The sequence below is a fragment of the Sus scrofa genome, chromosome 6 (assembly GCF_054392235.1).
Source record: "Sus scrofa isolate SSC_HxYL_T2T_F1_AM1 chromosome 6, Sscrofa_HxYL_maternal_Yorkshire_Landrace_v2.0, whole genome shotgun sequence".
NCBI lineage: Eukaryota > Metazoa > Chordata > Mammalia > Artiodactyla > Suidae > Sus > Sus scrofa.
In genome coordinates this window covers 142,627,738-142,644,591 of record NC_139388.1, presented here as the reverse complement: position 1 = coordinate 142,644,591, position 16,854 = coordinate 142,627,738, and the positions used below count along the sequence as shown (strand labels likewise).

General features: G+C 37.9%; 1 protein-coding gene across 1 annotated transcript in view; it reads right to left on the bottom strand.

Annotated features, from left to right (window-relative positions):
- LOC110261207 (uncharacterized) overlaps window positions 1-16,854 on the bottom strand; it is a 333,192-nt gene that overhangs the window by 228,542 nt on the left and 87,796 nt on the right. The window contains exon 5 of the mRNA XM_084964684.1: window positions 13,373-13,498. The gene's annotated coding sequence lies outside the window, so the exon portion shown is untranslated. The remainder of the gene's footprint in view (window positions 1-13,372; window positions 13,499-16,854) is intronic.

Genomic DNA, 16,854 nt, shown 5'->3' with positions numbered 1-16,854 from the left:
TTTATTTCTTTACATGTGAAAATCCAATTTTCCCAGAACCTCTGTTGAAGAGAATATTCTTTTTCCATTGAATGGACAGGTACCCATGTGAAAAACTAACTGGCCATAGACATATGAGTTTACTTCTGGAATCTCAGTTCCATTCTATTGGTCTATGTCTATCGCTACACCATGAATAACTTTTTGAGTGGCTGAATCAACAAACCCTGAAGGTCATTATATTCATTTTATATTGTTGCTATAACAAATTACTACAAACTCTGAGGCTTAAATAAAAACAGGTGTTTTACTTATCGTTCTAGAGGAAGGAGTCCAAAGTGGATTTTACCATGGTAAAACCAAGGTGTCAGCAGGGCTGCATTCCTGTCTTACAACTCTAGAAAATAACTCATTTCCTTATCTTTTCCTGGTTCTAGGGCCATCCACATTCCTTGGTTCATGGCCTTCTTCTGTCTTCAAACCAGTGAAGGTAGGTCAGGTCCTTCTCACACTGAAACACTCTTTTTCTCTGCCATCATGTCTCCTTCTTTAACTGTGACCCTCTTCCGCCTCCCTCTTCCACTCCTAAAGACTCTAACGATTACACTGTACTCCCCAAGTAACCCAGGGTAATCTCCCTATATAAGGTCAACTGGTTAGCAACTTTAATCTCCCTTTGCATTATAACATAACATTTCATAGGTTTTGGGAAGTAGTACATGGACACTTTTGGGAAGCCATTATACTGCCTTCCACAGCCATTCTAGCTCTGGACTTGCAGTCATTTGGTACAACAAATTTCCCTCTAGTTAAAGCCTACAAAATTTGAGGCTGGGCCTGATCTATTCACTATATCACCACTCATAACAGTACCATGAATATAGTGTTTGATTGATAAATACTATTGAAATACATATCTATTAATAATCTTAGAATCCAGATAGTTGAAGCCAGAGATTTTCAAACCCCATCTCTCAAAATCCCAAAGTCCCAGTGCTGTGCTATAAGGACAATTTGAGGTAGGAGGGGAAACTGTTGAGGAAGAGGCTGAATTGGGCCCCCACTCCTAGCCTAGCTTTAAGCAAAGCAGTTTGCCTTTATCTATTTCATATTTTGCTATTCATAAGAATGGATTCTATCACTTTGCTGTATAGTAGAAATTAATCCACCATTAACACACCAGTAAATCAACTATACCTTAATAAAATAAACTTAAAATTATATATAATTATATTATTTATATATTTATATATTTATAAAATATTTATATATATTTATATTTATAATATATTTTAATATATAATATATAATTTACACACATATATAAAATTAAAAAAGGATTTTACTGCTACAGGAGGTGTAAAAAGCACTAGGATTAGGTCATTGACACCATAATACATTTCAAAATGTTTGCTTCATGAAGATGTTGATTTTATAACATAAACTGAACCAGCTGTCTAGGTGAGTTACCCCTGTAATGAGAAGGATGTGCTTCATATGGTGCCCAGCTGAAACTGGGCTGAGTAGAACTGGAGCATGAGACAGTCTCTTTAGAACTCAGCATTCATTCTAAATATAATTTCCTGTTCAGTCCCCCTAAATATTTTCTTCCAATTAAGCAATTCCCTTGGCACTTTAAGTTTCACAGACCTACCTGGAATTCAGATGGAAATGAAGAACCGCCTTTCCCTAGTTACTGAGAGACAACAACACTGAGCATTATCAAGTGCTTACTCTGTGCCATGCACTGTGCTAAGCAATTTACACATACTAGCCCTCATGCGTATGTAATCTTTGCCATAATCTTGCAAATTATACTTTTTATGTCCATTTACTAATAAGAAAGGTGAGACTAATAAATATTAAATATTCTGCCTAAGGACACAAAACTTAAGAGCTCTTTTATTATTCCCCCCAACACAGGTCTCTAAGACACCAATAAGTGAACATTTATCTTGCTGTCCCTCTTATTTACATAATGTTCAGTAACATTCACAGAGATTTCAGATTTACAGTTATATTTAAGTGAAAAATAAGCTTTATAGAGTGTAATATCTTTGTAAACACCAGACCTTCACTAAATATATAATTTCTGGTTTAGAATAATCAGTTAATTTATTTGTTAAACTCTCTACAAAAAAAAAAAATCTAATATTTTTTCTGTGTAAAGCATAATAAGTAGTTGACCAGAGGCACTTTAAAAGAGATTAACAGCATACTCTGAGGACAGTTAAACCTGAGTTTGGGCTTGAACCTCAGCTGTGTGACCTTGGAAATTCTTAACTCTACTAAACTGACATGTTAAATGGGGGTGAGAATAGTGGTACTGAGAGGAATAAATAAGGAAATGTTAATTGGAAGTGTTTATGTCATACAGTAAATGCTCAGTTGATTGGTTATTTATATAATTAAGACATTTATAAAGCTTTTGAATATGAATTTTAAATATCAATTCTCATTGTACAGTAGTAATAATTAGTAGCAATGATAATTGGTAAAAAAAAAGAAAAACAATAATAGCTATTCTCTCTCTTTCCTGATCATACACTTCATTTTTATAAACACTCTCCTGTGCAACACATTTCCCTCTAGCTTCCACTCAATTTTTGTGCTCTCCATGGGAACAAAAATCTTTAAAATCCTGTTTATACTCACTGCCCATACTTCTTCTCCTCCTATTCTCTCTCGAAGTCACACTAATGAGGTTTCTTCCCAACATCTCTTTGAAATAAAAACCACTCTTCCAAGATCACCATTGACCTCCTGATTATCAAAATCCAATGCTCATCTTACCTGTCCTTAACAGCTGACCATTTTTTTCCTTTTTTTTTTTTTTTTTTGTCTTTTTGCTATTTCTTGGGCTGCTCCTGCGGCATGTGGAGGTTCCCAGGCTAGAGGTCCAATCGGAGCTGTAGCCACTGGCCCACGCCAGAGCCACAGCAACTCGGGATCCGAGCCACGTCTGCGACCTACACCACAGCTCACAGCAACGCCGGATGGGTAACCCACTGAGCAAGGGCAGTGACTGAACCCGCAACCTCATGGTTCCTAGTCGGATTCGTTAACCACTGCGCCACGACAGGAACTCCTTTTTTCCTTTTTGAATTGTTTTCTTCTCTTGGCAACCATGACAGCACTCTCTTGGTTTTCATTCTACTCTCTCAGTTCTCTCAGGTCTCCTTTTCAATTTTCTGTACTGGTTCCAACTCATCTTCCAGAACTGTAAAGGCACCCTGGCCCTCCAATCTCTCTGTCCTTTAGTTAAACCCCCTCTCTAGAGATCTTATTCAGTTCCATGCTTCAAAGACTAAAAGCTCACAAATATATAGCTCTAGCTCCAACTTCTCCATTGAATTCCAGATTTGTGTATCCAATTGCTCACTGGACATCTCCACTTGGTTGCCTAGGAGAAATGTCATAAAAAACATTTCCCAACCACAACTCCAGTTTTCCTATTTCTACTCCCTGCCTCAACCCTTCCTTAACTTTATAAGAACTCCATTTTTTCCAACTTCTCAGGTCAAAAACTTCTTGGACACCCTCTCACACTACTCTCAGCCACATCTAATCCATAAGTAATTCTGATTAGCTCAGCTGAAGACAGATAGATTAATTTCCTATCTGGCTTCAGTTGAGTAACTTACCCTACAATCTAATGAGCAACCAGGGTATTCCTTATTTCAAAATTTATACGAGATAGTGTCACTCCTTTGCTTAAAAATGCTATAAGGGCTTTCCATCTCATTCAGAATAAAGTCCAAAGCACTTACTTGGTCTACAAGGCTCTTTATAATGTTGCCCCTATGTCTCTTACTTCACTTTCCCATATTTTTCTTCTAGCTCACTCCATTCTAATCAGACAAAACTCTGTAGTGTTCCTTGAGTACTTTAAGACTTAGCCCTAGGGGCTTTTCTCTCTGCTTGAAACATTCTTCCAACTAATTTTTATATACCTTGCTCCCTCACTTTATTCAAGTGTCCGTTCAAATGCTACCCTATCAGAGAAACTGTGAAATACTCATCCCATCTTCATCACTCTCTATTCCTTAACTTGCCCCATTTTTCCTTATATCAGTCATCACTATCTGAAATGTTAATTTTTTATTATCTGTTTTCATCATAGTAATGTAAATTTCATAAGCCAGTGGACTTTGTCTTCATTACTGTTATAGCCTAAATGCATAGAACAATACATGACATATACCAGAAGCATTCATCAATATTTGTTGAATTAATAAATAACTGGTTAATCCTCAACTATGTAACCACTATTTTAGTATATCATTACAATCACCCGGGATTAAACTCTTGGGCATTGGTGTCAGAATGGCAAGAGTCTGGGGAGACGGGATTAAGATGGCGGAATAGAAGGACTGGAGCTCAACTTCTCTCCTAAAAACAACAAAATTCATAACTAAAGACTGAGTACACTTCACCAAAATGGACCAGAAACCTTAAAAAAGATACCCTACTCCAGAAGAAAAAGAGGAGGCCACATAAAGAGGTAGGAGGGGCGATTTCACGATATAAACAACCCCATACCTCCTGGGTGGGAAGCTACACAGACTGGAAACTAACTGGTTCTCGGAGATTCACCTACAGGAGTGAGAGTTCTGAGCCACACATCAAACTCTCACATGTGGGGATCTGGCACAGGGAGAAAGAGCCACGGAGCAATTGGCATTGAAGGCCAGTGGGGCTTGTGCGCAGGAGCTCCATGGGACTGGGGGAAATGGAGACCCCATTCTTAAAAGGCATACACAGACTTTCACGTGCACTGAGTCCCAAGGCAAAGCATAGTCTCCATGGGAAGCTGGGTCAAACCTGAATGCAGTTCTTGGAGGACATCCTGGGAAAATAGGGGTGAATGTAGCATGTTGTTAGGGAAGGACATTGAAAGCAAAGCTCTCGGGAATATTCAGCAGCCATGCCTTTCTCTGGAGGTGGCCATTTTGGGAAAATCTAGCCCCACCCGTTCAGTCAGCTGCTGAGAAGCCCCAGGGCAAACAACTTGATCCAGGTGGGATCACAGCCCCGCCCCTCAGTTAACAGGCTACCTAAAGACCCCTCAGGCACACAGCTGCCTCTAATCCCATCCAGAGGCTAAGCCCCACCCACCAGAGGGAATAGAATCAGCTCCACCTACCAGTGGACAGGCATCAGCCCCTCCCATCAGGAAGCCTACAGCAAGCCCCCATACCGACTTCAGCCACAGGGGGGCAGACATCAGAAGTAAGAGAGGCTACAACTCTATTCTCAGTAAGAAGGTCACCACACCAAAAACCTATAAAAATGAAAAGACAGAGAACTATACCTCAGATGAGGGAGAAAGAAAAAACCCCAGAAAAACAGCTAAGCCATGAGGAGATTCTCAGCCTCCAGGAAAAAGACTTTAGACTGTTGATGCTGAAGAAGATGCAAGACATTGGAAATAAACTGGAGGCATGATAGATAACTTACAGGAAACACTGACCAAAGAGATACAAGGTATAAAACTTAAACAAGAAAAGATGCAAAACACAATAACTGAAATAAAAAATTCCCTAGAAGCAGCCAACAGCAGAATACAGGAGGCAGAAGAATGAATAAGCGAGGTGGAGGACAGATTAGGGGAAATCACGGATGCGGAACAGAAAAGAGAAAAAAGACTGAAAGCAAATGAAGAGAGTCTCAGAGAACTCTGGGACAATCCTAAAGGCACCAACATCCGTATTGTAGGGGTGCCAGAAGGAGAAGAGAGAGAGAAGGAGACAGAAAAAATATTCCAAGAGACGACAGCCAAAAACTTCCCTAACACGGGAAAGGAACCACTCACTCAAATCCAGAAAGCACAACGACGACCATATAAAATAAACCCAAGGAGGAATACACCAAGACACATACTAATCAAACTGACCAAAATTAAAGACAAAGAGAAAATCTTGAAAGCGCCTAGAGAAAAGCAACAAAAAACATAGAAGGGAACCCTAATAAAATTATCAGCTGATTTTTCAGCAGGAACTCTGCAGGCCAGAAGGGAGTGGCATGATATACTCACCGTGATGAAAGGAAAAAACCTCCAACCAAGATTACTCTACCCAGCAAGGCTCTCGTTCAGATTTGAAGGAGAAATCAAAACCTTCACAGATAAGCAAAAGCTGAGAGAATTCAGCAACACTAAACCAGCCTTACAACAAATACTAAAGGAACTTCTATAGGCAGAAAAGAACAAGAGAAGAAGGAAGAAAAAAAAAAAAACAGCAACAAACACAAATCCAAAGTAATTAATAAAATGGCAATAAGAACATACATATCAATAATTATGTTAAATGTTCATGGACTAAACGCCCAAACAAAAGACATAGACTGGCTGAATGGATACAAAAACAAGACCCATATATATGCTGTCTTCAAGAGACCCACTTCACTCCTAGGGACACATACAAATTGAAAGTGAGAGGATGGAAGAAAATATTCCATGCAAACCGGGATCAAAAGAAAGCTGGAATAGCAATACTCATATCAGACAAAATAGACTTTAAAATGAAGAATATTTTCAGGGACAAAGAAGGTCACTACCTAATGATCAAAGGATCAATCCAAGAAGAAGATATAACAATTTTAAATATCTACACACCCCACATAGCGTCACCACAATATATAAGGCTGCTGCTAACAACCATAAAAGGACAAATCGTCAATAACACAAACATAGTGGGGGACATTAACACCCCACTTACAGCAATGGACAGATCAACCAGACAAAATCAATTAGGAAACACAGGCCCTGAATGACACACTAAACCAGATGGACTTAATAGATATTTATAGGACATTCCACCCAAAAGCAACAGAATACACATTCTTCTCAAGTGCACATGGAACATCCTCTAAGATTGATCACATCCTGTGTTCCAAGTCCAACCTCAGTAACTTTAAGAAAATTGAAATCATATCAAGCATCTTTTCGGACCACAACGCTATACGACTGGAAATTGACAACAAAAAAACTGCAAAAAACACAAACACGTGGAGACTCAACAACATGCTACTAAACAACCAATGGATCACTGAAGAAATCAAAGAGGAAATTAAAAAATAGCTAGCAGCAAATGACAACGAAGATACGACACTCCAAAACCTATGGGATGCAGCAAAAGCCATTCTAAGAGGAAAGCTTATAGCAGAACAAGCCCACCTCAGGAAACAAGAAAAAGTTCAAATAAACAAGCTAACTGTACATCTAAAGCAGGTCAAGAGAGAAGAACAGACAAGACCTAAAGTTAGTAGAAGGAAAGAAATCATAAAGATCAGAGCAGAAATCAATGAAATAGAAATGAAGAAAACCATAGAAAAGATCAATGAAATGAAAAGCTGCTTCTTTGAAAAGATCCACAAAATTGATAAACCCCTAGCCAGACTTATCAAGCAAAAAAGAGAGAGGATTCAAATCAATCAAATTAGAAATGGAAAAGGAGAAGTAACAACGGACACCACAGAAATTCAAAGGATCATAAGAGACTACTCTATGCAACTATATGCCAATAAAATGGAAAACCTAGAAGAAATGGACAAATTCTTAGAAAAGTCCAATCTTCCAAGACTAAACCAAGATGAAATAGAAAAGATGAATGGACCCATCACAGGAACTGAAATTGAAACTGTGACTAAAAAACTTCCAACAAACAAAAGTCCAGGACCAGATAGCTTCACAGGCGAATTCTATCAAACATTTAGAGAAGAGCTAACACCTCTCCTTCTGAAACTATTTCAAAAAATTGCAGAGGAAGGGATACTCCCAAACTCATTCTATGAGGCCACCATCACCCTGGTACCAAAACCAGACAAAGACTCCACAAAAAAAGAAAACTACAGGCCAATTTCACTGATGAACATCGATGCAAAAATCCTCAACAAAATACTAGCAAACCACATCCAACAATACATTAAAAGGACTGTACATCATGATCAAGTGGGATTTATCCCAGGGCTGCAAGGGTTCTTCAGTATCCACAAATCCATCAGTGTGATACACCACATTAACAAACTGAAGAATAAAAACCATATGATCCTCTCAATAGACTCAGAAAAAGCCTTTGACAAAATCCAACACCCATTTCTGATAAAAACCCTTCAGAAAGTGGGCATAACAGGAACCTACCTCAACATGATGAAGTCCATATATGACAAACCCACAGCGAACATCATTCTCAATGGTGAAAAGCTGAAAGAATTCCCACTGAGATCAGGAACAAGACAAGGATGTCCACTCTTGCCACTACTCTGCAACATAGTTTTGGAAGTCCTAGCCACAGCAATCAGAGTAGTAAAAGAAATAAAAGGAATCCAAATTAGAAAGGAAGAAGTAAAACTATCACTATTTGCAGATGACATGATACTATACCTAGACAATCCTAAAGACTCTACCAGAAAACTGTTAGAGTTCATCTGCGAATTTGGCAAAGTCGCAGGATACATAATCAATACACAGAAATCGGTGCTATTTCTATACACTAACAATGAAAAAGCAGAAAGAGAAATTAGGGAAGCAATCCCATTTACCATTGCATCCAAAAGAATAAAATACCTAGGAGTAAACCTACCTAAAGAGACAAAAGACCTGTACTCTGAAAACTATAAGTCACTGATGAAAGAAATCAAAGATGACACAAATAGATGGAAAGACATACCATGCTCTTGGATTCGAAGAGTTAATATTATCAAAATGACTATACTACCTAAGGCAATCTACAGATTCAATGCAATCCCTATCAAATTACCAAGGACATTTTTCACGGAACTCAAACAAAATATTTTAAAGTGTGTTTGGAAGCACAAAAGACCCAGAATAGCCAAAGACCTCCTGAAAAAGAAAAATGGAGCTGGAGGAATCAGGCTCCCTCACTTCAGACTATACTACACAGCAACAGTCATCAAAAGCGTGTGGTACTGGCACAAAGACAGACATATAGATCAATGGAACAGGATAGAAAGCCCAGAATTAAACCCACACACCTACTGCCAACTCATCTATGACAAAGGAGGCAAGGCTATACAATGGAGAAAGGACAGCTTGTTCAATAAGAGGTGCTGGGAAAACTGGACAGCCACAGGGAAAAGAATGAAATTAGAACACTCCCTCACACCATACACAAAAATAAACTCCAAATGGATTCAAGACCTAGATGTAAGACCAGACACTATAAAACTCCTAGAGGAAAACAGGCCAAACACTCTCAGTCATAAATGACAGCAACATCTCCTCAGATCCACCTCTTATTTGAGTATTGACAATAAAAACAAAAATAAACAAATGGGACCTACTCAAACTTCAAAGTTTCTGCACAGCAAAGGAAACCCTAAACAACACAACAAGACAACTCACAGAATGGGAGAAAACCTTTGCAAGTGAGTCGACTGACAAGCAATTAATCTCCAAAATTTATAAACAACTTCTGCAACTCCATGCCAAAAAAACAAACAATCCCATCCAAAAATGGGCAGAAGATCTAAATAGACAATTCTCCCAAGAAGACATACAAATGGCCAAGAAACACATGAAAAGATGTTCAACATCACTCATTATTAGAGAAATGCAAATCAAAACCACTTTGAGGTACCACCTTACACCAGCCAGAATGGCCATCATCCAAAAGTCTACACACAAGAAGTGCTGGAGAGGGGGTGGAGAAAAAGGAACCCTAGTACACTGTTGGTGGGATTGTAAATTGGTGCAACCACTGTGGAAAGCAGTATGGAGATTCCTCAGAAAACTAAACATAGAACTACTATTGGATCCAGCAATCCCACTCCTGGGCATCTCTCCAGAGAAAACCTCCACTCAAAAAGACACATGTACTCTGATATTCACTGCAGCACTATTTACAATAGCCAAGACATGGAAACAACCTAAGTGTCCATCGACAGAGGAGTGGATCCAGAAGATGTGGTACATATACACAATGGAATATTACTCAGCCACTAAAAAGAATGAAATACCAGCATTTTTTGCAACATGGATGGACCTAGAAATTATCATGCTAAGTGAAGTCAGCCATACAATGAGACACCAACATCAAATGCTTTCACTGACACGTGGAATCTGAAGAAAGGACAGACGGAACTTCTTTGCAGAACAGATGCTGACTCATAGACATTGAAAAACTTATGGTCTCCGGAGGAGACATTTTGGGGGGTGGGGGGATGTTCCTGGGCTGTGGGATGGAAATCCTGTGAAATCAGATTGTTATGATCATTATACAACTACAGATGTGATAAATTCATTTGAGTAATAAAAAAAATAGATACATAAAAAAAAAGAAGAATGGCATGAGTCTGATGCTAACTCTTCTACTAGGTATATCAAGTTGGACAAGGTATTGTGCCTCCCTAAACCTCAGTTTCCTCATCTGTATAATAGGAAATAATATCTACTTCATGGTATTATTGTGAAGATTAAAGGGACAATGTGTGAAGAGCTTTACATAATGCCTAAACATTGCATAGCATTAATATAGATAAGAAAACCAAGAATCAGAAAGGTTAAAAACCCAAAGGAAAACAGAGCGGTTTTAAAAGTAGGAGAGTAGGCTAGGATATGGAATCTAGAGCTCTAATGCTGGATGATTTGCTCATCTGTGTTTTAGGGATGGTTTTTGAAACTAACTCTAGACAAGCAGCTTTCTTTTTTTTTTTGTTTGTTTTTGGTTTTGTTTTTTAGGGCCGCATTTGCAACATATGGAAGTCCCCAGGCTAGGGGTTGGTGGAATCACAGCTACAGATGCTGGCCTACACCACAGCACAGCAAGGTAGGATCCCATCCGAGTCTGCTACCTACATCACAGTTCATGGCAACACAAGATCCCTGACCCACTAAGTGAGGCCAGGATCAAACTTACATTCTCATGGATACTAGTCAGATTTGTTTCTGCTGAGGCAAGATGGGAACTCCCACAAGAAGCTTTCTTCCCTCCATTTGTTCCTGTATTTAAAAAGCAAAATGAAGCTTTTGTTTTTGCGTTTCATGGGGTCCTGTTGATGTGTCCTATTTTCTGGAATGAGTACCACAACTTGTTAGTTTCATTTATTCACACAACAGACATATGACTAGGAATTTGTAGTCTACTTGGGAACATAAGCCAGGTATTTTGATGACAAGAAAATCAGGTGAACTAAGAAAATGCTAAGGAAATTCAGGAGCAAGAAATATACCTTCACGGCTTTGTAGGTGAGAACACTTTCCTATTCCTTCCCTCACTCCCAATCCATGTAGAAGTTTCTTTGTAAAGCCCTTGCTATGGAAACACAAATACATGAGAATGACTGACTCACATACTTTTCTCATAAGTGTTAAGGATTCTTATTTAAGTTCCTAACATCAATTTTTCAAAACAAAAAAATGCATAGATAATCTTTAAGGGAGTAAACCAGGGCACTTACTATTCACCTCATATGGTTTGCACTCTTAAGTGGTGCCTCTGGGTACACTATGAAAAGAGCTTTAATTAAGAGCAAACACACTCGGGTTTTGCTTATCTTGGGTCCAATAATCAGACTAAAGAGTTCATGAAGGAGGAAGAAAGCAGATTTTTTTTCCCTGAAACTTTTTGTCTACTTATGCAGTTACTAAAAACAAAACAAAACAAAACAACCACATACTGTATAAGATTATTTACAACCTCTGGAGAGAATGAACATGCAGCATTAGTATGTATGGAAACTGTCATGTGTTAAAAGAAACACACTTGCAGTGGGCCTGTAACTATAGAATTGTGAGGTTGAATTTCAGGGTTTATTGGGGTAAGAGAGTGATTCATAGGGATGTTTATGGTTTAGCATTTTCTATTCAACATGGGAATTCAGAGATTATCCTAGGATAAATGAAGGGGAAAACTATATGTCTCAACTTTATTTTTAATGAGGGTGAATTTACAGGGATGTCAAGAATTGGAGAGTCCATTCCACTTGCCAAATCTCTGTTTCATATATGCACTTTTTCCTTTTGCTATCCTATTCCCTTCAAAAAAGGTGTTGCCAAGAATCATTTCTGTCATGGTGTTTAGTGCCAGCACTGTCCAAATAAGAAGCTGTTCAATGTTAAGAAAGAACCAGCTTCCGAGGCACATATGCTATGTTAGTGTTGGAAACATTCCTATGTGGAAGCCTCTATGCTTCACACGGAATAAAACTGTATATTTACCACTACTTAAACCAAAGATCTTCTCCTTCTATTTATGGTAACTACATTGTGTTTTATTTAGCTACAAATATTTTAACTGCAAATATTTTTTAAAATAAATTAATAATAAGGAAAGTTGTGACAATAAGACAAAATTCTTGCCACTACTGCTTTCACTTGAAGTCCTGGCATTCTTGCTTATAATCCTATCTCCCAAAGCAAAAGCTCTAGGCAAACCTCTCTAAGCCTCAGAATTCACAGTGGAAAATTAGAAATTATAAATATCAACCATATACACCCCAAAATGTTGCCAAGATTAAAAGCCATAACTTTCATATATCATTTAACACATACACAATAAATTGCTAGTTGGAAACATAAACAATAAATGCTAGCTGGAAGGTAAGTAGAGTGCAGATGTTTGTAGGCAAATATACCTAACTTCCATCCTGCTCTACCACTTATAAACTTTCTTTGACCAATTTAATTCCTCTGAGCTTCAGTTTCTTTCTCTTTAAAATGGGATGATACATTACCTATCTCTTAGATGTGTGATAATTGTGATAATACATCTAAAGTGCTTACCACAGTGCCTGAGACATTGTAAATGTTCTCTATATTAGCCATTGTAATTAACTCATTACTTAATGAATTCTTGTATAAACAATATATTTTAGCATACTTTCAGGAAAATCTTCTGTGAAATAAGTGCATTTATTTTCCTATAATTTGGGGATTAACATGAGACCCTCTATGTATAAGTAGAGAAATACAGAACCCTAAAATACAGCAAATTATAGAGCACCTCTGAACTGATTAGATCACTTTGACATCTCTGAGTCTGGGTCTATCCATCCTGGCATGGATGTATACAGGGATTCCTGGCCTAAGTCTAACTAAGAATCACATAAACATTTAGCTGTGTCTACTCCTGAGACAGGCTAGACATCCAAAGGAGAAGTAGCTCTTATCTGGCCCTCTTTGAGGTCACAGCCTCAGCTAGGCCAAGTTCTTGAATCAGTTCCTTTGGCTTCTTGCTCAATAGCTCTCTGGAACCCAACTTTATGAACTCATGTCTCCTTCAGCTGGAGCTATGCTTTTGATCTCTAGTTCTTCCGGAATCTAGAATCATTTTATCTTGCAGACATGCTTGTTTTCTCATTTCCAGTTAACTACGAACAAAAAACTATAAACACACAAAATTCATCTTCAATGCAAGTACACAAAAACACCCACCAAAGAGGCTTGATGTATGTAGTCAACGTAGCTGGATTGCCACCAAAAATGCAGTTAGAATCACAAAACTCCCAGCACCAAAAGGGTTTTATGGTTAATCCTACATTTATTGAAGGATATGACATTCTGAAATGAAAAAAATATGCTTTGTGAATAGACTGCCACACAGAAATCAATTCATAAATATTTAAATTTTTAAGAAGGCACTTAATTTACTCATTCACTTTTTCAACAAATGTGTGGGAAAGTAAGAATAATGGCTAACATCGATTGAGCATTTGCTATGTGTCAGATACTGTTTTAAGCACTGAAAAATGATAAATAACATAATAGGAAGTGGATAATTCTAAGATCTCTGCCCTACTAAGTAAACTGAGGCACAAAGGGGATAAATTACTTTCCCCAAGTTACATGGCTAGTAAGCAGTAAAACCAGGTATGGTACTCAACATGTGCAAGGCACTTTGCCAGAGGCTGAGGATACAAAAGTAATAATATCTAATCTTTTCCTTCACCACAATTAAAAAGTCATGCAAAAAAGTAAACAAAATAATTTCAAATAAGCACTCTAAAAGAAATAGAAAATGGGGGAAGTACTTTCAGCAAGGAAGTTGTTATGGGCTGTGTCCCCCCGGAAAAAAATTGTATGTTGTCATTTTAACCCCCAGTACTTTTACATGTGACTGTATTTGCAGCTAGGGACTTTGAAGAGGCCACTAAGGTAAAATTAGGTCATATGAGTGGAGCCCTAATCTCATTTGACTGATGCCCTTACAAGAAGAGAGATCTAGGGACACAGTCAGACAAAGAGAGAAGAGGCTATGAAGATGCCTGAAGAACACAGTCATCTGTAAGCCAAGGAAAGAAGACTCCAGAGGAAACCTGCCTAGCCAATCCCTTGATCTCAGACTTCTAGCTTCCAGAACTCTAAGAAAATAAATTTCTGTTGTTTCAGGCACCCCATCTGGGAAATTTTGTTATAGCAGCCCTAGAAAATTAATACAATGATCAAGGGAAGACTCTGAAGTAAGTCAGGACTTGCAGAATAAAAAAATAAAATAAAATAGAAGAGAGTTCCAGACAGAGGAAAAAGAGCAGAAGCCTTGAGATGAGAATTAAAAGCTGGTCATTCTTCTGGTTTCAGGAGTGAGTCATCGTAGCTCCTTCACTGAGTGATTACTCACAAAACATTTTACAATTTGGAAGTATTTTACAATATTATTCTCCACCAATTACCATAACAACTGTAAGAGGCAGATATTAATAGCTTCCTTTTACAGACAGAAACTACAGCACTGGAGATGTTAGGTGACTAATCAAAGGTCACATAGAAAAACACCAGAGCCAGAACTTGCACCTAGTTTCTCTGATGTGAAAGCCAACATTCTTTCCACTATACCAAAGTTTCATCCTAAACAAGAACATACCAATTTTGTAAAAAGTATCCAGGAATTATAGGCCAGATATGCCCAGGGAAGTAGATTCTGAGTTGAGAAACAATAAACAGGGTACAGAGTTCTTCTGGTAGAGCGTTTTTCTTTATCTCCCCATGTGTTTCACATCCCTACCCCCACCCCCTCCTCCTCCTATCCTCAATAATGATGGTGTTGTATTATGGGTTTTGTTGGTTTTTAAAATTTGTTTTCATGAATAAGATATTTCAATTGCTTTAATTCCTCCTTTATTTTGACTGGGTAGACCCATGAATTCTCTTCCAAATGGCTTTGGGTTTAACTACAGCCTTTGCAAAATGGAACCTCAACAACTACCTACAGTGCTTGCCAGCAGGACCTAGGAAAGTAGTACAGGCAAGGGAGATTTCCATATAACACATGTGTTCTAAGTACAAAATTACAATAATTAGAGATGGCAATGACTGAGCAGTCTATCTCCAGGAAGGTCAATGAAAGATTATGAAAATGTTTAGTCTAGGCCTGGTCCCATTCTCTTAATACCACATAAAGTGAACAAACCATACATGCTTTCTCTATCAGACTATTGTATGATCTAATCAAACATAGTTTTAGCATATTTATGCAATCTCATGACCCATAACTCTATCATATTTCACAACCAGTTCTTCCCACTGAAGTATTTGGGAATCTGAAAGTACAAACAATACACACTGATGATCTATTAAAAGTTATTCAAAAGATGTTTTGAGGGTCTGTTATGGAGAAGGCCCTCTATTAGCATTGTGAAGGTTATAAAAATAGTTGAGAATAAGGCTAGTCCTCAGAGTAAATGTAAAATTCTAATAGAAGAATGTTATCCTTGTCTTATAATTCAAGACAGAATTTGCAAATTTTGGAGAAATGGTTGAGAAGGAAAGGGAATTCACATCTAAATGTGAGCATTAAGGAGTCGTTCATAGAAAAGCAAGTACTTATACTGAGTCTTGAAAGGTGGTTAATATTTAAACTGGTATAAATGATAAAGGACCAACTTTCAGATGAAGGAAAAAACACATGAGCAAAAGTAAGAAAAAGTGAAGCATTTTCAGGGGATAATTTAATGAGAGTTTGCATGTCAGGCTGAGAAGCACTGGCTCTATTCTGTAACCAATACAGAGCCAGCAGAGGTGTATAAATAAGAGAAAGTCTAATAGGGAATGCCTACCATATACCAGGCACCAGGTTTGGCCTATATCATATGAATGTATACTTTAATCACCACAATCGAAACATTCAGAACACTCTAAGATGAGGAAACTGAGGCTCAGAAAGGTTAAACAGAATCAGCAATAGGAATGGCATCATCAGAACTATGCTCCAGAAGAAAAGTTTCTCAACAAGTAGGAAGAACTCTAATTATCGGAAACAAGGAGGTGAGGAAAAATTGATTTAGGATCAGGATAATGTGCTGGATTTGAAGTGGGTAAAACACAGCTAAGTGGAGATTTGCAAATAGCAATTTTTAAGGTAAGGATGGAATTTATTTGACACATCAGAGATAGATGTGGATTTGAAAGTCATACCAACAAAGATAACAGTTTAAGTCTTGGGACACACAGGAGTGCAAAAGAGCAAACTAAGATAAGACAGCAGAAGACATAACCTTGGGAAACATCACTATCTGGAAGAGAAGAGGGAGAAGGCAGGTCAGTAAAGCAGAGAAAAAATGGAAAAGTGGAAGAAAGATTAAGGGGGAGATTAGAAAAGCTCAAATTCTCATTTATACAATAATTGCAAATCTATCAACAAAGTTGAAGATGAAGATAAAGGGATGAGGGAAGATAAGAGTGGAATAAGAAAGAAAAAGTACAAAAGATTTGGAAAGGGTGTTGTAGGGAATGCAATAGAGAATCACTCTGACAGGAATGAAATTATTGTCAAAAGAAGCAATGAGGTCCAGCTAATCCTAAGGCAAGGATTTGTGATAGGGTCAGAAAGAGGGATCTAGAACTATGTCTAGATACTTATATTGCAACAGAACAAAGGGTGGGAAAAAAAATGTCTACATGTAAGTGTAACTTGGCCCCCA